The following is a 22,756-nucleotide window of genomic DNA, read 5'->3' on the forward strand; positions in this document are numbered from 1 at the left end:
GATGATAAACTATCCTATCATATTTTTCACAACTCCCAGTTTTACTCTGAGATTTTCCCATGGTGATTACAGTACAGAATCAGATCAACAACTACTTCTACATCATCGTGTCTTTTGCCCCGCCCACTGTAGATGAGTAGAGAAAGAGACAGGATCACTGGACTAAAAATAACATTACATTCCAAAAAATCCTAATGTTAGCAAAGTGGTAATTTTTTTTCAACAATGTGAATGTCTCATTAGAGCTTTTTTGTGTGTCCGGTAAATTTCACTGTGGATTCTTTGGTAAATTAGTCGCAATTTCGGTACAGGCTTTGCAAACAGGTTTTCACTGCAAGATATGGACACAACAGTAATGTCACAAATTGTAAGAAACTGTGTTAATTCTAATGCTTGATCTGTGACCAGTGATTTCTGAAGTGATTCATGTACAGTACGTTCTTTGTCTCAAAATTGTTTATTGCTGTTCAGCAAATAGCAGTAACTAAACTGTCAACTTCACATTGTTTCTCTTAGTAGGATGAAAAAAATGATATCAATTGTGACTGATTTATTTACAGAAAGCGATCAAAGAATACCTCCTTTTTAATCACTGGAGCTGTCAATCAATAGTTGAGAATGTCCAGGTTGCTTTTCCACACTACAAAAGTGGAATGGTGATTTTACTATCAAGCTCAAAAAAGGATCTGAATCCCCCCTATAAAAGTAGTCCACATACTTTATTGAAAGTTTTCTAAAACCATATAATAGCTTTGTGTAAAAATAGTACTGACAATAAGTAATAATAAAACAGATGAGGAAAAAATCTCAGGTTACGCATGTAACCATGGTTTCCTGAGAAGGGAAATGAGACGCTGCGTCCCCTAGAGCAGTGGTTCGCGATCCGTTGCCAGGGGTCAAATAAATTTAGAGCCCTATGAACGGAATCGTGGAATCCAATCAGACAGGGAGTTGCCATCGGGAAAATTCTTGATGGGCTGGTCATAAATTGGGCCGGCAGGAATTTGATATAAAGGCAATTTCACAAGGGACGCGGAAAGCGTCAAAGTTAAGAGGCGTTGTATTACAAATTTATTAAAATGTTTAATTTAGGTTTACATTGAATTTAGCATGTTAAGGTTAGGTATAAATGATGATTATCAGAGTTTCCAGCAAAAGACTCCGGCCAGTCCTGTTTTACTGAAACTCTTAATGGCTCTTGGAGCTTGTGTTTTAGCAAAAGAGTCCTGCCAGTCCTGTACTCGCATCTCAGCATTTGAATAACTATGCTGAGTGGATTAGGATGGGCAACACTCTCAGTCTAGAACAGGTTCCTAAACCTGTCTCATCACAAAGTTTTGGTTCCTGCTCCTAAATGTATATAAACTGTAAGAGAACGTTCACTTAGTCAGACTAGTTGGAAGACCTGCATCCATGGACAGAGAGTTCTCAATAAAATAATAAATTATGTTTGAACATGATCCCAACGTCTCCTGGTTTCTGCATTGAAGAAGAAAAAGTTTCCAACAATTTGGTGCCGTGTGACCCGGATGGAGAAAAAGGAAACTCAACAAAGAACTTCAAGCTCAAAGATCTGAATCTTGAAACTTCAAGCACAAAGAATCTCAAAGACTGAACTTTTCCAGACGGAATCTTTCTCTACAAAAGATTCCGTGTGTTTCACTCCATTCAAAGAAACATTGCAAACCAGTACAATTAGTTTTTTCCTCTGTGCCATCAGAGAAGAGTTAACAGACAGGGTTGGGTTAACTAAGTTTATCCTCAAAAAAAAAAAAAAAAGTTTTCTTTTAGAGATGAAATTTATCCTCTGTTGTCCAGGCAGGGAAGATTAACATTACATGTTAATATTGTTTATCCTCTGCTTTGCCAGGGAAGTGTTTCATCCTTTTGCTAGAGAAGGTTTTATCCTTTATAAAGTTAGGGAAGATTTAGCATCAAGTGCTAATATTTTGTATCCTTTGCTTTAGGCAGAGAGGGATTAGCTTCAAGTGCTAGTTATTTCTGTTTATCCTTTTGTTCTTGTCGGCAGGGAAGTTAAGTGTGAAGTGTTGGTAATTTGGAAAGTTAACAATAGTTAACCCTCTGGGGTCTGAGGTGTTTTTGGGGTCCTTGAGATGTTCTGACATGCCCTGACATTTGTGCTTTTTTCAGTTGCTTATAAACATAGTAATGGCAAAAAAAAATTACACACTATTTAGCACAAACAGGGCTACCATAATATGTGAGCAACAAGAATGTACATGTCTGCATTTTTGAGAGAATAATGTTTATGCGTGGTTATTGAAAAAACTAAAAACTAAAGTTTCTGAAAAAAGACCACAAAACACACACTAAATATGTGCCAATAAGACTTTTGTCTAATGGATGTCATCGCCTAGTGTTTTTTCTTCAAAATTATGTGAAAATCACCCTGCCTAATCCTTCACATAACACAATACATTGATTTGAATTTTGCAAAGCACTTTCTGTTTGGAAAGGCCATATGCGGAGTGGGCGTCACAGATCATGCATATTTAGTGGTTCACACCTGAGGACCGCATACTTAATGAGCCATTCATTCAGGTGAGTCACTGAGCCACAAGAATGCAAGAGCAACAGTTGGAAGCATCTCAATTCTTTTTTATTTTTCCACATATTGTGCTTGCAATTTGGCCTATAATAGCCAAGGAAAACATGTAATTGTGCAGTTAATTCTCATACTGTATTTTCAGTTTTGGAATATTTATCTTCTCCCCAAATTTGTCACTAATAAAACACAATAAAAATTATTTAAAGAAAAGGCTTATATTTACCTTTTAATAGTTTGTTTACATCTACCTTGTAAATATTTAAATAAACAACAATTCAAGTGTAATCTTTCTTTGTACAAACTAAAGTATACATTTTATCATACATATTTCAAAGTTAAGGATTTGATTGATTATTTGATTATTTTTGACAAAAAAATTGGCAAATAAAAGCTTATTTGAGGTGGCAGATATTTTACAGTAAAAATGTATAATCTATCCAAAACTAATCAACGAAATGTTGTCTTTCATATGTCTGTAACATAGGTCTTTCATTTTTATTATAAGGAATATAAATGCTAAAATGCTAAAAGGAATATAAACGAGAAAACACAGCCCCTCACAGGTTTGCGCCGTGGATTCCCGCGAGTCAGACGCGGATACTGTGTTTGTTTTAGGCTCGCGCAGTCTTCACTCGGACGCGCGCTTCAATCCGTTGTGGAGACTCTCTTTTCGTTCCAGTGAAATTACAAAACAAAATACACACAACAAACATGTCTCTGCCTGATATACAACCACTGATAAACATAATCTGATTTGACAAAAAAAAAAAAACTATATGAGTGCGGATTCGAACTCAGAACCTCTGACACGCTAGGCAAATGTTCTACCACTAGACCACTTGAGTTCACATTTTTACTCACGTGAAAACTCGGTGTTTACTCGGCGTGATCAATTCGCTCTTGAACATGCTGCCGTTCGTCTGAGTTACAATCTTCCTCTGAGGAAAAGCCAAGGTGAGTTATTCCTCGCTGTCCAGAATCATCTGAAGAGCGTCTTTACCGGAGAAACGCGCCATCCTCTCTAAACGCGATGAACTATCAGTGAATCTGATCTGATGAAACTTCGTGTTTTCAAGGCATTGATCGGGGGGCGGGTGCGAAGCATAGATCACCTAAACTATTTACCATGTCAATAGCGCCGGGGGCGGGGCGGCCTCAGTTCATTATAGAGATAATTAGGCAGAAGGAAAAAACGGTACCTCTCCTTGCTTTCAAACGGATTACATGAGTTGAAAACATTTGTTTTTTTTATTAATTACTTCATTTAAAAGAAGAGATTTCAAGCTTCATAAAGACATATATCACGTGCCTGTGTGAGAAGTATTCGCTGAGTTATGATTCATTTTCGGACGCGTTTCAGAATGGACTACACGGACAGAGAGAAGGCAGAACTCGCTCCGTGATTATTTTTCTTAATTTGGCGAAAAGCACAACACTTTGTTTTTATTGTGAGTATACAGAAAAATAATACACATTTAACAGAATCGATTGATGTATGAAACTCCTATGGAAAATCAAAGTCAACAGAGTATTTATGAGTTTCTTTTACACTGATAAAAAAAAAGCGAGCTGGTATCGCCGGCGATACCGCCGACCTCAGGGGGTTAAGCTGTGTTAACAAGTGTACCCTCTGTTGTAGACAGTAGAGAGAAGCTTTAGTATTTTTGATTGTGTGGTAACAAAGAAAACTCACAAAAATGTTTAGAAAAAATGCTAGACTGATCCCCACAACTGAAAAGGTGGTCTTGCAACTCCATTGTGGTCAGATAGTGAATTTAAAACATTGTTGGGAGAGCACATGGACTCTATAGTGACGAAGTCAGTAAGGTTGGATTTGACAAAGAAATATGAGATTCATCCAGACAAAGCATGGTCAATGGAAGAGTGTAAAAAGGTACTAGGAGCAAGTATTCGCAAGAACAAGGTGAAAGCCATTATTTGTTGTCACAGAGAATTTGTTTTAGCAATAGCTACAGAACAGTCTAAATGCAACTCAGAGCTAGAGAAACAGATCAATGAGCTCCGTGCTAGAATATCTTCTTTGACTAAGAAATTACACCGCAACAAAGATGCAGAAAAAACTGATGAGGGAGAAGTTAGTCAGCCTGATAACATTTATCCTGACTTAAAAGCTTTCTTAGATACAAATGTAGCCATCCCATCAGTAACTGATAAGCCTGTAGATTCAGTGAAGGTGTGTGGGGCAAGGAGAAGATCTCAGGGAATTGAGGGAACTGAAAGTGTTCCTCCCAACTCTTCTGTTGTCCAAATACAAACTGTTGCCAAAGCACTAGGACCCAAAGATATAGAGAGACTATCCCCGTGCTTACCCTCAGCACCCACAAATTTTTCTGAATTTAGAAGAGCATTGATCAGTAAAATGCGTCTTTACGACATGTCGTTGGCAGAAGTCACACAGCTGATGTCACAAATTCGAACTGAATCTGAATTCAACAGTTTTGAGTCTGCTGTTACTTCTGAACTACAACATGCCAGTAGAAGCGATATGAGAGAAGGTGTTTTGAAAATCCTAAAGAATATCTTAGGACCCAAATTAGATTGGTCTAGAATCACTAGCTGTGTACAAAAGAAAGAAGAAACTGTGAGTGAATATACTGAGAGGTTCTGTAGGTAGCTGTAACTTACAGTGGAATCGTTGATGATACTGAAAGTGTGCGAGATGATAAGGGACCCCTAGTCCGCATCTGGGCAGAAGGCCTTGTAGCCGAGTACAGAAGAGCTTTGCCATTCCTGGATCTAACGTGGGCTAACCGAACTCTCAGAAGTAACTTAGACAGATTGGCCACATGGGAAAGAGATGCTGATGTTAAAGCCAAAGTGAGAGTAGCAGCAGCAGCTACATTTAGCACAGCAAAACAAGAAAACTGGTGGTCTAAAAAAGAAGACAAATGCCACTACTGTGGAAAATTAGGACATTGGGAGAAACAGTGTAGGAAGAAGTTGCAAGATAATAAAAGAAATAGAATGCATAATTCTGCTCCTCCTCAGCCTGCCTACAACCCTGACGTAGTTCCGCCAATGTCCACTGAAACTTTAGGACAGCTCGCTCAGGCTCTTCTAAGAGCACAAAAAGAACAGGAAAAAAAATTAAGTGTTGGGGCTGTGAGTAGCTACCTTTCCCCTGTAATCCATCATAATGACAAAATAATTTTTGTGAAAGGTAGCATAAAAGAGAAAGAGATTGATTTTTTGCTTGATACAGGTGCAGAGATTACAATAATTCGTACAAAATTGGCAAAAAGTTTAGACATCCCGTACAAGAAAACCAAACTTTCTTTAACTGGCGTAATAGGTGAAGATTCTGTTTTGTATGAAACCCCGCCCATAGAGGTACAATTTTGCCCGAAAACTCTGACTACAAAATTGCCATGTGCTCCATTGAATACAGGTGCAATTTTAGGCATGGATCTTCTGAGACAAGTACATCTAACTTTAGACATGTCCTCAGAATCTGCTAGCATTAAAATTTCCTCAGCACAAGTTTCTACCAATAATGCAATCCCTCCAGAGTATGCTTCCTTACTGAATCATCCAATTTGGGCTAATGACAAGGATGATTGTGGTTTATTGACAGGTGTAGAACTAGTCAAATTGACAGGAACTCCACCACCGGTTACCAAACAGTATCCGATCAATAAGGAAGCCATACAGGGGATCAAACCTATTGTAGAAAAGTTGCTGACGCAAGGAGTGCTAGTTAAAACCAACAGTCCCTGTAACTCACCCATATAGCCCATCAAGAAATCCACTGCAACATGGAGACTTACAATAGACTACAGAGTAGCCAATAAACATATTGATAAAATCACCCCGCTAGTAGCAGATCCATCTACAATTTGTAATGATTGATTGATTGATTGATTAATTGATTTGATTTGATTGGCTTACCATTAGATTGTAAGATTTTTTCAGTAATTGATATGTCTAATGGATTCTTTTCTGTACCATTGCATTCTGACAGCCAGCCATGGTTAGCTTTCACAGCTGACCATGAACAATATCAGTGGACCCGATTGCCTCAGGGATTTCAAAACTCCCCAACCGTATACCATCAGGCTGTCAGACGTGATTTGTGTGACCCAGAATGTCCGGTAAAACAGTCCACTATGATCCAATATGTCGATGATATTTTGATTGCCTCAACAGATCACAAGGTACATCAAACTGAATTGGCAGCATTGTTGGACTATTTGCATAAAAAAGGACACAAATGCAGCTTTCACAAAGCTCAAATTGCTAAAAAGCAAGTCACTTTTCGGGAATAAACAACTGGTGCAGGAAATAGATCTATTACACAGGATCGAGCGGCTTCAGTCAAAGCCATACCTCCGCCTACTACCATTAAAACACTACGCTCATTTTTAGGAACAGCAGGTTACTGTAGACCGTGGATTGAAGAATATGCCTCGATTGCTCAGCCTCTCTATGACTTGTTGAAAGGCCAGGGTAAAGATTCAGATATTGTTTGTATGGAAGAACTTCATCTAACAGCTTTCAATGATTTGAAGAGAGCACTATGTCAAGTACCAGGATTAGGAATTGCCCAATCTGATAGACCCTTTGTGCTCTATGTCCATGAACATGTAGGCTTCATGACTGCATGTCTAATGCAAGATCATGGGGGCAGTTTACGTCCAATTCATTACTATTCTGGTAAACTTGACATAGTCACTTAGTACAGGCAGTTCATCTAGCGCTTCAGGTTTCATCAGTAATGGTGTTAGGTCAGACGGTAAACGTAAAATGCTCTCACGCAGTGTCCGCACTAATGAATCAAGCAAAAGTCACTTCTGTCACTTCCTCTCATTGGGGAAATTGGTTAGCTACAATCACAGCCCCGAATATTGTTTTACAGCGTGCACCAGTCACGAACCCCTCAGCATGTATGATGTCTGCAATGACTGAAGTTGTGTTAGAGGATGAAGGCGAAATGACTCATGATTGTGTTACGCTTACATACGCAGCGACAAGTGAAATAGCAGAAACTCCCATAGAGAACGCAGAATTTGAGTTGTTTGTTGATGGTTCAGCTCAAGTAATTGAAGGAAACAGATGAGCAGGTTATGCAGTAACGTCCACCACTGAGGTGGTAGCTTCAGGTCGTCTTCCAGATCATTTTTCAGCTCAGGCTGCAGAACTGGTAGCTTTAACTAGAGCATGCACACTAGCTTCAGGATCGGTTGCAAATATCTACACAGATTCCAGGTATGCTTTTGGGGTTATTCATGATTTTGGTGTCATTTGGCAAAGCAGACGGTTTCTAACTTCTGCTGGATCCCCCATTAAGCATGCGGAATTAGTGGAAGATCTTATGTTTTCCATTAAACTTCCAAAGAAATTAGCGGTAATCAAAGTGAAAGCACATCTCACAACTAACACTACAGAAGCTAAAGGTAATGCTCTTGCAGATGTAGCAGCTAAACAGGCTTGTTCCTATGTAACTGTACAGGTGTGTTCAGGTAGTACAGCACAGAAGACAATTCTGCCCCCTGAATCTATCATTGATCTGTACAAAGACATTCCTTTATATGAAGCATGGAAAACCTGGACTCATATTTCACACTGTAAAGTTGTTCCTCCACCTACAGGGATAGGATAGGACACATGGACCAGTGAGGAGCCCAGGGAAGAACCGAAAGCAACAGACTTCGGGGGCCAACCCTGCGGTGAAGATTCCCTTATAGGCCCTTCCCAACCACTAGTCCATCCTCACCTCACTGTTCCTTTTAGGTGTCTCATTAATTAAGAAATAGGGAAAAAAGGAACAATATTAGCAGAATCAGATTGAACAGAGGATACATCCCTAATGTTTGCAGTCTTTACAACGAATACTGCTCTTTTGCAGTTGTTCTCTTTTGTTTTTCTTTCTTAACTCTGTGCAGATACCATTTGACGATTATCCTGTGAACCATATGCACTGACCTACACACCTGCATATGAAGACCCAACCTCCAGGAAACAACTAGACCAACTGCAGAGACTACAACCAACACAGAAGAAAAATACACAACGCAGAGACTCACCTACGGGAACTTCAGTCATACAGCAACATGATCAAGATTGCCCTAATGCTAACCATCATGGACATAGCGCAAAGTGTAGACCCCAGAAACAACATATTCTTAGAGCTGATTAATATGTCAAGAAATTCCTTGTTTGCTGGAAAGAACGTTTGCATGCCACACGATCAACAAAGATGGCTGCATTCCAGGACTCACTTGTGTTCAAACATGGTGGTCAAGAACTCTTGGAGCCTTAATCCCATCGTATGGTGTCATGCAGGCTCTCGATCAAGTCAGAAGCCTGTCGGATTCTGTACAAAAATTGGCCAACGATACGGCTTTGGCCCTGGGCAACATCACGAACGCTCTCGCTTCGCACAAGATAATGATCTTACAGAACAAAGTAGCCTTGGATTACATTCTTGCAACACAAGGGGGAGCCTGCACCATTATCGGCCCTGAGAGCTGCACCGGGTTAATGGATCCAACAGAGAATTTGAACAAAATCCAACAAGACATTCTTGATCTTTCAACAAAATTACACCAGATGACTGAAGACAATTCTTCATGGTTCGGAAACTTGATTGGTAAACCCTGGCTGTGGATTAGAGAAATAGCAATTCTGCTGTTGTTTCTCCTACTGGCGTTCTATGTATGCGTCCACAGTATCAAGTGTTTCATTCAACAAATGACTCACGCCTCGCACGAGAAAATGACTGGTCCAACCATAAAAGAATATTACCTGTAAGAACTTCACGGACCCTAATTGCATGTTTGTTTCTGTGTCAGCATGCAATTACACATGAACACCACAGATCATGCTATGTGCCTGTAACTTATCACAAGTTTATTTTACAAAGTAAACTTTGTATAGTTTACAAATTTATTAAAATGTTTAATTTAGGTTTACATTGAATTTAGCATGTTAAGGTTAGGTATAAATGATGATTATCAGAGTTTCCAGCAAAAGACTCCGGCCAGTCCTGTTTTACTGAAACTCTTAATGGCTCTTGGAGCTTGTGTTTTAGCAAAAGAGTCCTGCCAGTCCTGTACTCGCATCTCAGCATTTGAATAACTATGCTGAGTGGATTAGGATGGGCAACACTCTCAGTCTAGAACAGGTTCCTAAACCTGTCTCATCACAAAGTTTTGGTTCCTGCCCCTAAATGTATATAAACTGTAAGAGAACGTTCACTTAGTCAGACTAGTTGGAAGACCTGCAGCCACGGACAGAGAGTTCTCAATAAAATAATAAATTCTGTTTGAACGTGATCCCAACGTCTCCTGGTTTCTGCATTGAAGAAGAAAAAGTTTCCAACGGAGGCTAGGCCTAAATCTTTTCTGTTCTTTTTTTTCTTTTTTTCTTTTTTTTTTGTCAGTTTTTTTCACCTCTGCTCCCACCTGAGACAATCAATTCAAGATTTTTATACAATGGAAGCCTATAATATGACATTTCATAAAATAGCATAATCCGTACTGCTGATATTCATTTTAATTTGATTGACTTAATTTGTATGTGCAGTATATTTTTCACCTGTGCCCATATTTTTAAATGGAATTTTTGACGTTTAGAAAAATAAAAAGACGTTTAGTTAGCGCCTATGTCATTTGTAATGGAAGCCTGTTTCCGCCACTGAATACAAAACATTTTTTTTTATTATTAATTGTAATTGTGACTTTAAAGTCAGTGGCGGACACAGGTTTTCATTCTCTTTGATAGGCCTACATGAGTAAAAATGAGCCTTTACACAAGAGCGTCATCTCTTGGAGCAACCAGGGGTGAGTAAATGATGACAGAATTTTCATTTTGGCTGAACCATCCTTTTAATGTAAAATGTTAATGTTTAATCTGTGTAATTTTAATGTTTGGGTTTATTAGAACAAGCCTGTGCCTGCTGTCTTGCTGTTGATTTTATGAAAGCTTTTAAGATAAATTACTTATTGTAAATGTTATTGAGTCCAAATGCAATTTGAATAAAAAGACCAAGAGAAGTAAATAAGTGGTATTAACATGATTTAAACTGAAATGTGTTTCTGTTCTATAAAACTGGTCTTAAGTTTTTAGGGTGAAAAAGATTACAATGCAATTAATTCCAATGGCATTTAAGAGTACAAATAGTTTTAAGCATATTAATCAATGTTATTGTTATGAGGGTGTGATGATGAACCAGGTCAGTGACATCATCACTAGAGTGCCAGCCTAGTTAGGGCCCGAGCACCGATGGTGTGAGGACCCTCTTGGAATTGCTCTGTTTATTATTATTATTAGGGCCCGAGCACCGATGGTGAGAGGACCCTATTGTTTTTGCTCCGTTTATTCTTCTTCTTCTTCTTCTTCTTCTCCAAAGTGAATCGCTTTTTAGAGGGCCTAAACATGCTCGAAAACTCATGAAACTTTGCACACGCTTCAGAAGTGGTGAAAATTTACGTGTGATATGGTCTTCAGAATTGGGGGGGGCAAATTCGGTAAATTATTGCCCCCACATTTTGCCCCGGCTCCTGGTTTCACGTACAGGTATGAAATTTGGTACATACATGTAATGACCCAATACCTACAGAAAAGTCTCTTCGAGCATAGCCCTAAACACAACAGGAAGTGAGCTATTTTGAACTTCCTCCTAGATTTTGGGCATTTTTCGTAATTTCCTGATGTTGTACTTTAACGAACTCCTCCTACAGATTTGATCTGATCCTCTTCAAATTTGGTGAGTGTAATCTTAAGGCCGTTGTGACGTTAAATTGCGAAGATCTAGAGTTTTCGTCGAAGGGTGTGCCCTCGGCGGCCTGACAAATGTTCACCCAATTTCGGCCTTCTGGTGATATATGCATGATCAGATAAGTTCAATATTAATGTTGCTTGCAGTTCCGATGTTGCTAGGCAACCACAGACAGCCTGCAGTAACTCAGGCATACAATTTCCAATCTGTCCCAAACTTCACATGTTTGATAAGAGTCCTGTCCTGAACACATGACCATGCTCATATTTGGTTATAGCAATAGCGCCACCTGCTGGTAGCAGGAAGTGTGGCAAATACAAAACATGCTCGAAAAATCATGAAACTTTGCACACGCTTCAGAAGTGGTGAAAATTTACGTGTGATATGGTTTTCAGAATTGGGGGGGGGGCAAATTCGGTAAATTATTGCCCCCACATTTTGCCCCGGCTCCTGGTTTCACGTACAGGTATGAAATTTGGTACATACATGTATTGACCCAATACCTACAGAAAAGTCTCTTGGAGCATAGCCCTAAACACAACAGGAAGTGAGCTATTTTGAACTTCCTCCTAGATTTTGGGCATTTTTCGTAATTTCCTGATGTTGTACTTTAACGAACTCCTCCTACAGTTTTGATCTGATCCTCTTCAAATTTGGTGAGTGTAATCTTAAGGCCTTTCCTAAAGGCGCCGGGTGGCGGCGGCAGGGGTGCGAGGGCCCTTTTCATCGCTGCTTGCAGCTTTAATTAGGGCCCAAGCCCTGAAGGGGCGAAGGCCCTATTGTTTTCGTTAGGATTATTAGGGCCCAAGCCCTGAAAGGGCGAAGGCCCTATTGTTTTCGGTAGGATTATTATTAGGGCCCAAGCCCTGAAGGGGCGAAGGCCCTATTGTTTTCGTTAGGATTATTAGGGCCCAAGCCCTGAAGGGGCGAAGGCCCTATTGTTTTCGTTAGGATTATTATTAGGGCCCAAGCCCTGAAAGGGCGAAGGCCCTATTGTTTCCGGTAGGATTATTTATTATTATTAGGGCCCAAGCCCTGAAAGGGCGAAGGCCCTATTGTTTTCGTTAGGATTATTATTATTAGGGCCCAAGCCCTGAAAGGGCGAAGGCCCTATTGTTTTCGTTAGGATTATTATTATTAGGGCCCAAGCCCTGAAAGGGCGAAGGCCCTATTGTTTTCGGTAGGATTATTATTAGGGCCCAAGCCCTGAAAGGGCGAAGGCCCTATTGTTTTCGTTAGGATTATTATTATTATTATTATTATTATTATTGTTCAAGGGTTCGGGGGCTTTTGGGGCCTTTAACGTGCTCAAAAACTCATGAAACTTTGCACACAGGTCAGAAGCTGCGGCCATTAGGGCCGGGCTGAAGATGGTACCTGGGCGTGGCAGGGGGGCTCGACAGCGCCCCCTTGAATGGGGTCCGAGTGCGGTCCGAAAACTTGGTCCATATACCAAACACACTTGCATGAATTAATATGAAACTCGGTTCACATATAGATCTTATTGGGCTGAACAACTTTCGTGCTCTAAGTTTTACGCCAGCCCAACAGGAAGTCGGCTATTATGGGTTGTTTGGAAAATGCATGCTGTGGAATTTGATGTACTCCTCCTAGGAAATTCGTCCATTCGCCTCAAAACTCGGTGTGCATGAAGTCAAGACATTGAGGATGCTAAATTGCGGACGGATTTTTGATATCTCGAACGGTTTGGCCAAGGCGAGGAAACGAATTTATGGCGAATAATGGGACACAGGAAGTGTATTATAACTTCTGCATACATTGACTGATCTTGATAAAACTTCCACAGTGTGTTCGTGGTCAGAGGCCGATCACATTGATGTGACTATTGTGAGTCAAAGTTATAGCGCCACCAACTGGCAGCAGGAAATGTGTCACTTTCAAAATGCTTTGAAATCACCCTCTTATTTTTACCCGATTTGCTTCAAACTTTATGTGTATAATGTAAACACACGGCAGATGTAGACCTGTGAAAGGATTTTTGATATCTTTAATACTGTTGCCATGGCAACGCTTCAAACTTTAATATTCTTTTTTGATGCTTTTGAGACTCTTAACATACTTGAAATTGGATGAAACTCGACAGACACATCACATTTATTAGCCCGTAGACATGTGCAAAGTTTCAGAAACGGGCGTGGTGAGGGGCTCAGTAGCGCCACCTTTAGTCATAAATGGGGCGGTTAGTTTTATCAACAGCAACAAAACTTGGTATGTGTATTGTTCTCATCAAGACGGACAACTTTCTAATTGACATTAACCATCTCCGACCAACAGGAAGAGAGATATTTTGGTTTGAATGTGGATTTTCTGAAGAATTTTCTCTCCCTCTCTCTGTGTCTGTGTGTGTGTGAGGGGAGGGGGGGGATTTGACTATTGCTTTTATATTGTTAATCAAGGTTTCAGGGGCTTTTGGGGTCCTTAACGTGCTCAAAAACTCTTAAAACTTTGCACACAGGTCAGAACCCACGGCCATCAGGGCCGGGCTGAAGCTGGTACCCGGGCGTGGCTGGGGGGCTCAACAGCGCCCCCTTGAACGGGGTTCTAAAACTTGATCCATATATCAAACACGCTCGCATGAATTAATATGAAACTCGGTACACATATAGATCTCATCGGGCCGAACAACTTTACCCCGGTCAAGTTTTACGCCAGCCCAACAGGAAGTCGGCTATTATGGGTTGTTTGGAAAACGCTTGCTGTGGAATGTGAAATACTCCTCCTAGAAAATTCACCGTGTCCCCTTCAAACTCGGTGTGCATGTAGTCAAGACTTTGAGGATGCTAAATTGCGGACGGATTTTTTATATCTCGAACGGTTTGGCTGTGGCGAGGAATCGAATTTATGGCGAGAAAAGAGAAACACGGAAGTGGAATAACTTCTGCATACATTAACTGATCTTGATGAAACTTCAGCAGTGTGTTCGTGGTAAGAGGCCGATCAGATGGATGTAGCTATTGTGAGTCAAAGTTATAGCGCCACCAACTGGCAGCAGGAAGTGTGTCACTTTCAACATGCTTTTGACAAAAGTGGGGGGGTTAGGTTTACCCACAATTACAAAAATCAGTAAGTATATTGGTCTCATCGAGCTGGACAACTTTCTAATTTGCAGTCATTAGCTTGGAACAACAGGAAGTCAGATATTTTGGTTTGAATGTGGATTTATTTGCAAATTCAGCCTCTGCTTTTTACAAGTGTTTTTTTTTTTATTCACACCAAACTTTTTCAACATGATGAAAATACATTAAAGATGCTAAATTGAGAACGGATATTGAATATCTCAAACGGTTTTGACATGGCGAGGGATTAAAATAATGTCAAAAAAAAATCAGAAAACATCTCATATATTCTTAAAATTTAATTATACACCATTTATTTTTATATAAAATTATACAAATATTAGAACTAAACCTATTTTATTCTGTTTTTGCAATTCAAGAAGTATGAAAAAGTTAAAAACAGGCTATTTAGTGCTATTTGTTTCAACAAAAAAGCAAACATAGGGCTATACTGCCCTCTTGTGTCCAAAAGGATATCAAAATAGTATATAAAACGTTTTACTAGGTAGGCCTATTGTATTTAAATATAAATTTATTAGGTATATGACTGTGAGGATATTTTCCCATCGGTTAAGCGACGTGTGACACGAGCGGGTGCTTTTAAATCGCTAATATAAAAGTGAAAGTAAAAAAACGGACGTCCGCACGGACATTGATAATGGTGCACGTTGGAAAGAATGATACTTTTAAACATAACACTAAACCGCCATTAGGTGTCGCCAGGCGACCATCTTAATGAGCGAGTCATTGATTCATTCGTTCAAACGATTCATTCCAATGACTGAGTCATTCATGATTGAGACAGATGTTTATGGATTGACCATTGAATCTTTGAGTCAAGCGATTCGTTTCAAAATGCTGAATCATTCAGTAATGAGAAAACAAGTTGCTGTGATCTTTGTTTAACTATTTTTGCTGCTGAAACAAAACAAAAACAGTCAATATTGCATCTAAAATGTAAGTGACTTAATTGTAACTGTTTATTAACCTGTTGTATGAAATCAATGTCACAGTTTCAATTGTGATTGTATTCAGGAAATAGTTGCCTACTCGTCAAGTGAGGTTGCTTAACTCTATCATATGTTATAAAATATATAAAAACTCCATATTTGTAATTTTTATAGTCAGTATGTTGTTAACTGGGTTGCTTTTTTGTGTGCTGCGCTCATTTGTTTACAATTCTCCTGGAGAAGCAGCATGAGCCTCAGCAGTGCAACCTTGTTACCATTGATCAGTAATACATTTATTATTAACTGCTGATTGCAACTTAAAATGAATGTAATGAAATTAGAATAATCTCTCGTTTTAGTGATTCCCAAGTTATTTTTTTGTTATTGACGTTCTAATCAGGCTATACTTTGGTCGGGCAAGTAAAATTCTCTTTCAGGTAGGCCTATTGTATATATATATATATATATATTAGGGATGTGACTGTGATAAATTTTTCCCACCAGTTAATCGACATGTGACACCGCTGAGGGCTTTTAAATCGCTAACTATAGTATACTATATACTAGTAAAATACAGACGTCCGCACAGACATTGATAATGGTGCGGAGTAGAGCGAGCATTTTCAATGTATTCCTATGGATGTAGGAATTAACTAAAACATTTTATTTATATTTTTGTGTCCACTGTTCAACCGCAACCGCGTCACACACACATTCCAGAATTGCAATCTTGACATTCATTATAGCCCTAATACAATATAATAATAAAAATAGTCAACCTAACATAAACGAATTACACTGCTCTGTTTAAATAGTCAGTAGTACAATCTGTACCATTCACAGTAAGCAGAGCTCCACTGTGATGTTTCCAAGCACATTTTTGCGCGCGTGAAGAGGATGATTTTTTCCATCGATATTGGAACACGAGTGAAGTACAAAGCCTATAATAAAGAATAGTTTAGCATCCAAATACATCGCAAAAATTGAAACATTTTGATTCTAATGAGAGGGTTACGTGAGACCAACACTGCTTACTTTTGTTTTTATTTTTACATTAAATTTAAAGGATTTGTTGTGGAATATTTTGAGTGTATCATAAAATCAGAATAAGGTAATACAAGTAATATTTTCTGTCTTATAAATATATATATATATATATATATATATATATATATATATATATATATATATATGTGTGTGTGTGTGTGTGTGTGTATATATATATATATATATATATGTGTGTGTGTGTGTGTGTATATATATATATATATATATAAATATAGCTAATAATAATAAATAAATGCCCGAAAGGTTGACAAAATAATAATAATAATAATAATAAATATAGCTGCGAGCAGCGATGGAGGGCCAAAGCCGGTGGCACCGCCATCCCCGGTGCCTTTAGGTAACTAAAGGCACCGGGGGTGGCGGTGCCACCGGCTTGGGCCCGCAATCGCTGCTCGCAGCTATATTTATTATTATTATTATTATTATTTTGTCAACCTTTCGGGCACTTTTGGGGCCCTTAACATGCTCGAAAACTCTTGAAACTTTGCACACAGGTCAGAACCCGCGGCCATCAGGGCCGGGCTGAAGCTGGTACCCGGGCGTGGCAGGGGGGCTCGACAGCGCCCCCTGGAACGGGATCCGAACACGTGTCCATAAATCAAACACGCTTGCATGTAATAATATGAAACTCGGTACACATGTAGATCTCATCGGGCCGAACAACTTTCGTGCTCTAAGTTTTACGCCAGCCCAACAGGAAGTCGGCTATTATGGGTTGTTTGGAAACGCATGGTCTGGTATTTGAAACACTTCTCCTAGGGAATTCACCCGATCGCCACTAAACTCGGTGGGAATGAAGTCAAGACATTGAGGATGCTAAATTGGGGACGGATTTTTGATATCTCAAACGGTTTGGCCGTGGCGAGGAAACGAATTTATGGCGATTAATGGAAACAGGAAGTGTGTTATAACTTCTGCATACATTAACTGATCTTGATGAAACTTCAGCAGTGTGTTCGTGGTAAGAGGCCGATCACATGGATGTGACTATTGTGAGTCAAAGTTATAGCGCCACCAACTGGCAGCAGGAATATATCACTTTCAAAATGCTTTGAAATCACCCTCTTATTTTTACCCGATTTGCTTCAAACTTTATGTGTATAATGTAAACACACGGCAGATGTAGACCTGTGAAAGGATTTTTGATATCTTTAATACTGTTGCCGTGGCAACGCTTCAAACTTTAATATTCTTTTTTGATGCTTTTGAAACTCTTAACATACTTGAAATTGGATGAAACTCGACAGACACATCACATTTATTAGCCAGTAGACATGTGCAAAGTTTCAGAAACGGGCGTGGTGAGGGGCTCAGTAGCGCCACCTTTAGTCATAAGTGGGGGGGTTAGTTTTATCAACAGCAACAAAACTTGGTATGTGTATTGTTCTCATCAAGACGGACAACTTTCTAATTGACATTAACTACCTCCGACCAACAGGAAGAGAGATATTTTGGTTTGAATGTGGATTTTCTGAAGAATTTTCTCTCCCTCTCTCTGTGTCTCTGTGTGTGAGAGGGGAGGGGGGAATTTGACTATTGCTTTCATATTGTTAATCAAGGTTTCAGGGGCTTTTGGGGTCCTTAACGTGCTCAAAAACTCTTGAAACTTTGCACACAAGTCAGAACCCCCTGCCATCAGGGACAGGCTGAAGCTGGTACCCGGGCGTGGCAGGGGGGCTCAACAGCGCCCCCTTGAACAGGGTCCCAAAACTTGGTCCATAGATCAAACACGCTTGCATGAATTAATATGAAACTCGGTACACATATAGATCTCATCGGGCCGAACAACTTTCCCCCGGTCAAGTTTTACGCCAGCCCAACAGGAAGTCGGCTATTATTGGTTGTTTGGAAAACGCTTCCTATGGAATGCGAAGTACTCCTCCTAGAAAATTCACCGTGTCCCCTCCAAACTCGGTGTGCATGTAGTCAAGACTTTGAGGATTCTAAATTGCGGACGGATTTTTGATATCTCGAACGGTTTGGCCGTGGCGAGGAATCGAATTTATGGCGAGAAAAGAGAAACACGAAGTGGAATAACTTCTGCATACATTAACTGATCTTGATGAAACTTCAGCAGTGTGTTCGTGGTAAGAGGCCGATCAGATGGATGTAACTATTGTGATTCAAAGTTATAGCGCCACCAACTGGCAGCAGGAAGTGTGTCACTAGTGTGTGGATCGCTGATCGATTGCTCCTGTCTGCCTCGCTGCCTGCTGTGAGTGTGTTTGCTTCGGTGCTGTAAGCTCCGTCTTAGCCTCGTATTTCTTTGTTTTGAACCATCATTTACTACAATTTGTAGTTGTTTATACTAAATACAGCTTACCCAACATCTCAGATTGACATCGCTAGCTTCCGTTACTACTAACACAACACGCTAATTCGCTACTGCTAGCCTGTTAACGCGCCACCCGTGCGCTCAGCTGTTTTATTTATTTATTTTTCTCTCGCGCGCTCGCGCCTTTGAGTTCATAAAAGCTCAGGTAAGTAATAATCAGTCAACAAACACGGTGAGTAATGTCTTGTCCTGTTATTGTCACGTGCACTTCATGTCACATGTTTAGCATAGACTTCTCTGTTGGCAATGTAGGATTTATATGTGATAAATGTAAGGAGACAGTTAGGCTGACAGAGAAGATTTCAGAATTAGAGACACGCATCCAAACTTTAATTGAGGATAGTAAGAGTGCTAGAGCTTTAGATACTATTTTGGATGCGCCTAGCATAGTGAACTCTTTACATGATTCGGTTCCAGCTGAAGTAGAGCCTGAGCAGCCGGGCAAATGGGTGACAGTGAGGGATCGCTCTAGTCGCGGATCAAAAAACCACTCTTCCGTTCCGATTACCACAACAAATCGATTTGCCCCGCTCAGTGAAACACCCACTGAGAATTCTGTTGATTGTGCCCTAGTAATTGGTGATTCGATCACACGGAACGTGAAAATAGAGACACCAGCGAACATAGTCACATGTTTGCCGGGAGCCAGAGCGCCTGACATCAAAGCAAATTTAAAAGTGCTGGCTAATGCTAATCGTAAATTCTCTAAGATCATTATTCATGTCGGCACTAATGATGTTCGACTCCGCCAGTCGGAGATCACCAAAATTAATATTAAAGAGGTGTGTGAACTTGCAAGTACGATGTCAGGCACTGTAATTTGCTCTGGCCCCCTTCCTGTTCGCAGGAGTGATGAGATAGTTAGTAGATTGTGTTCACTGAATCGCTGGCTGTCTGAGTGGTGTCCGTGTAATAATATAGAATTCATAGACAATTGGAAAAGTTTTTGGGGCAAACCTGACCTGTTGAAAAGAGATGGTATTCATCCCTCCTGGGATGGTGCTGCTCTTCTATCTAGTAATATGGCTCATAGTCTTAGAGCTCAAACATGACAAATTGGGCACCAGGTCAGGAAGCAGACAGACTGGCTAAACCAACCGTCTGCTAGCGGCCTCGCGTCACCCAGGTCAGATAAATCCCATCACATAGAGCCTCTTTCACCTAGCTATCATCATATAGAGACTGTGTCTGTTCCCCGATTTTGGAAATCCAAAAAATGTTTAAACCTATCTAAGGTTAAAAATTTAATTGATGTTCAACAAATAAAAAACAGCTATAATACAGATGAGCAAATGCTAAAGCTTGGGTTGCTGAATATTCGATCGCTTTCTTCAAAAGCACTCATTGTTAATGATATGATTTCAGATAATAACCTAGATGTGCTGTGTTTGACAGAAACCTGGCTAAAACCAAGCGATTACATTACTTTAAATGAGTCCACCCCGCAAGATTACTGTTATAAACATGAACCTCGTCTTAAACGCAAAGGGGGTGGTGTTGCTGTAATTTATAGTAATATTTTCAAAACCACTAAGAAATCAAGTTTCGAATATAATTCTTTTGAAGTGTTAGTGCTTAATGTAAAAATATATAGTAAAAATGATAAATCACGTTTGAGATTTGTGCTGGCTACTGTATACAGGCCACCAGGGCACCATACAGACTTTATCAAAGAATTTGCGGACTTTCTATCAGAGTTAGTATTGGCTGCAGATAAAGTACTAATTGTTGGTGATTTTAATATACACATCGATAATGAAAAAGATGCATTGGGTTTGGCATTTAAAGACATTGTAAACTCAATTGGAGTTAGACAACACGTGTCAGGACCGACTCATCGTCGTAATCATACTCTAGATCTAATATTATCACATGGAATAGATGTTGATGCCGTTGAAATTCTGCAGCAGAGCGATGACCTCTCAGATCATTATCTAGTCTCGTGTAAATTACATTTAGCCAAGGCTGCAAAGCCAACTCCGTGTTACAAATATGTTAGACCTATCACTTCTGCTACTAAAGATTGCTTTATTAATAATCTTCCTGATCAGTTTCATCATTTTAGCATCCCGGATAGCTTAGAAAAACTTGATATTGCAACAGAAACTTTTAACTCTCTCTTTTCCAGCACTTTAGACACAGTTGCTCCTTTGCGCTTAAAGAAGATTAAAGAAAATAATCCAACGCCGTGGTACAACGAGCACACTCGGGCCCTTAAGAGAGCAGCCAGAAAAATGGAGCGCAACTGGAAGAAAACAAAATTAGAGGTATTTCGCATTTCATGGAAAGAGAGCTCGATTGCTTACAGAGAGGCTTTAAAAACTGCTAGATCTGCTTATTTTTCAAACCTATTAGAAGAAAATAAACATAATCCTAGGTATTTATTTGAAACAGTGGCTAAACTAACGAAAAAGAAAGCTTCAAACACAGAAGGTTCCAAGCAGCACAGCAGTAATGACTTTATGAACTTCTTCACTTATAAGATTGATAATATCAGGGATAAAATTATAACTATGCAACCGTCTACTACAGTATCGCATCAGGCAGTACATTGTAGTCTCCCTGAGGAAAAATTTGATTCATTCATTGCTATAGGAGAGGAAGAATTTACTAAACTCGTTAAATCATCTAAATCTACAACATGTATGTTAGACCCTATACCGACTAAGCTACTGAAAGAGATGCTTCCAGAGGTCATAGATCCTCTTCTTAATATCATTAATTCCTCTTTGTCTCTAGGATACGTACCAAAAAACTTTAAGCAGGCTATGATTAAACCGCTTGTTAAAAAAATGCAACTTGATCCTTCAGAATTAGTCAATTACAGGCCGATCTCGAATCTACCTTTTCTGTCAAAGATACTAGAAAAGGCAGTATCTTCACAACTATGTTCCTTTCTAGAAAGAAATGATATCTGCGAGGATTTTCAGTCTGGATTTAGACCATACCGTAGTACTGAGACTGCTCTCGTTAGAGTAACAAATGATTTGCTCTTATCATCCGATCGTGGTTGTGTCTCTCTATTAGTGTTACTCGATCTTAGTGCTGCGTTTGACACCATTGACCACAACATTCTTTTAAATAGACTAGAAAACTATGTTGGCATTAGTGGAATTGCACTAGCATGGTTTAAATCATACTTATCTGACCGTTATCAGTTTGTAGCAGTAAATGATGAGATGTCTTATCAATCACAAGTTCAGTATGGCGTACCACAGGGCTCAGTACTAGGACCGCTGCTGTTCACTCTGTACATGCTACCCTTAGGAGATATCATTAGGAAGCATGGAATTAGCTTCCACTGTTATGCCGACGATACTCAGCTCTATATTTCTTCAAAACCTAACGAAACTTACCAATTCACTAAATTAACAGAATGCATAGCTGATATAAAAAATTGGATGACTCGTAATTTCCTACTTCTAAATTCTGAAAAAACAGAGATTCTAATTATTGGACAAAAAACTTCCTCACGTAATAACCTAGAATACTGTCTAACACTTGATGGCTGCTCTGTTAAGTCTTCGTCGTCGGTTAGGAACCTGGGTGTGCTCTTTGATACCAATCTTTCATTTGAAAGTCACGTGTCTAGTATCTGTAAAACCGCATTTTTCCATCTTAAAAATATATCTAAATTACGTCATATGCTCTCATTGACAAATGCAGAACAATTAGTCCATGCGTTCATGACCTCAAGGCTAGATTATTGTAATGCTCTACTGGGTGGTTGCCCTGCACGCTTAATAAACAAACTACAGCTAGTTCAAAACGCAGCAGCTCGAGTTCTTACCAGAACCAGGAAGTATGAGCATATTAGCCCGGTTCTGTCAAAACTGCACTGGCTCCCTATTAAACATCGCATCAATTTTAAAATATTGCTGATTACTTACAAAGCACTAAATGGTTTAGCTCCGCAGTACTTGAGCGAGCTCTTAACGCATTATAGTCCTTCACGTCTATTGCGATCTCAAAATTCCGGCCAGTTGATAATACCTAGAATATCAAAATCGACTGCTG

General features: G+C 39.6%; 2 protein-coding genes across 3 annotated transcripts in view; both read right to left on the reverse strand.

Moving 5' to 3' along the window:
- The window catches only part of LOC311295724 (GTPase IMAP family member 8-like), a 527,136-nt gene that overhangs the window by 71,936 nt on the left and 432,444 nt on the right, over positions 1–22,756 (reverse strand). The gene's annotated exons all lie outside the window — the stretch shown is intronic.
- The window catches only part of LOC311294745 (GTPase IMAP family member 8-like), a gene marked incomplete at its 3' end in the record, with an annotated part of 164,648 nt that overhangs the window by 9,463 nt on the left and 132,429 nt on the right, over positions 1–22,756 (reverse strand). The window lies entirely within an intron of this gene.

The sequence above is a fragment of the Rutilus rutilus genome, assembly GCF_951802725.1.
Source record: "Rutilus rutilus genome assembly, chromosome: 8".
NCBI lineage: Eukaryota > Metazoa > Chordata > Actinopteri > Cypriniformes > Leuciscidae > Rutilus > Rutilus rutilus.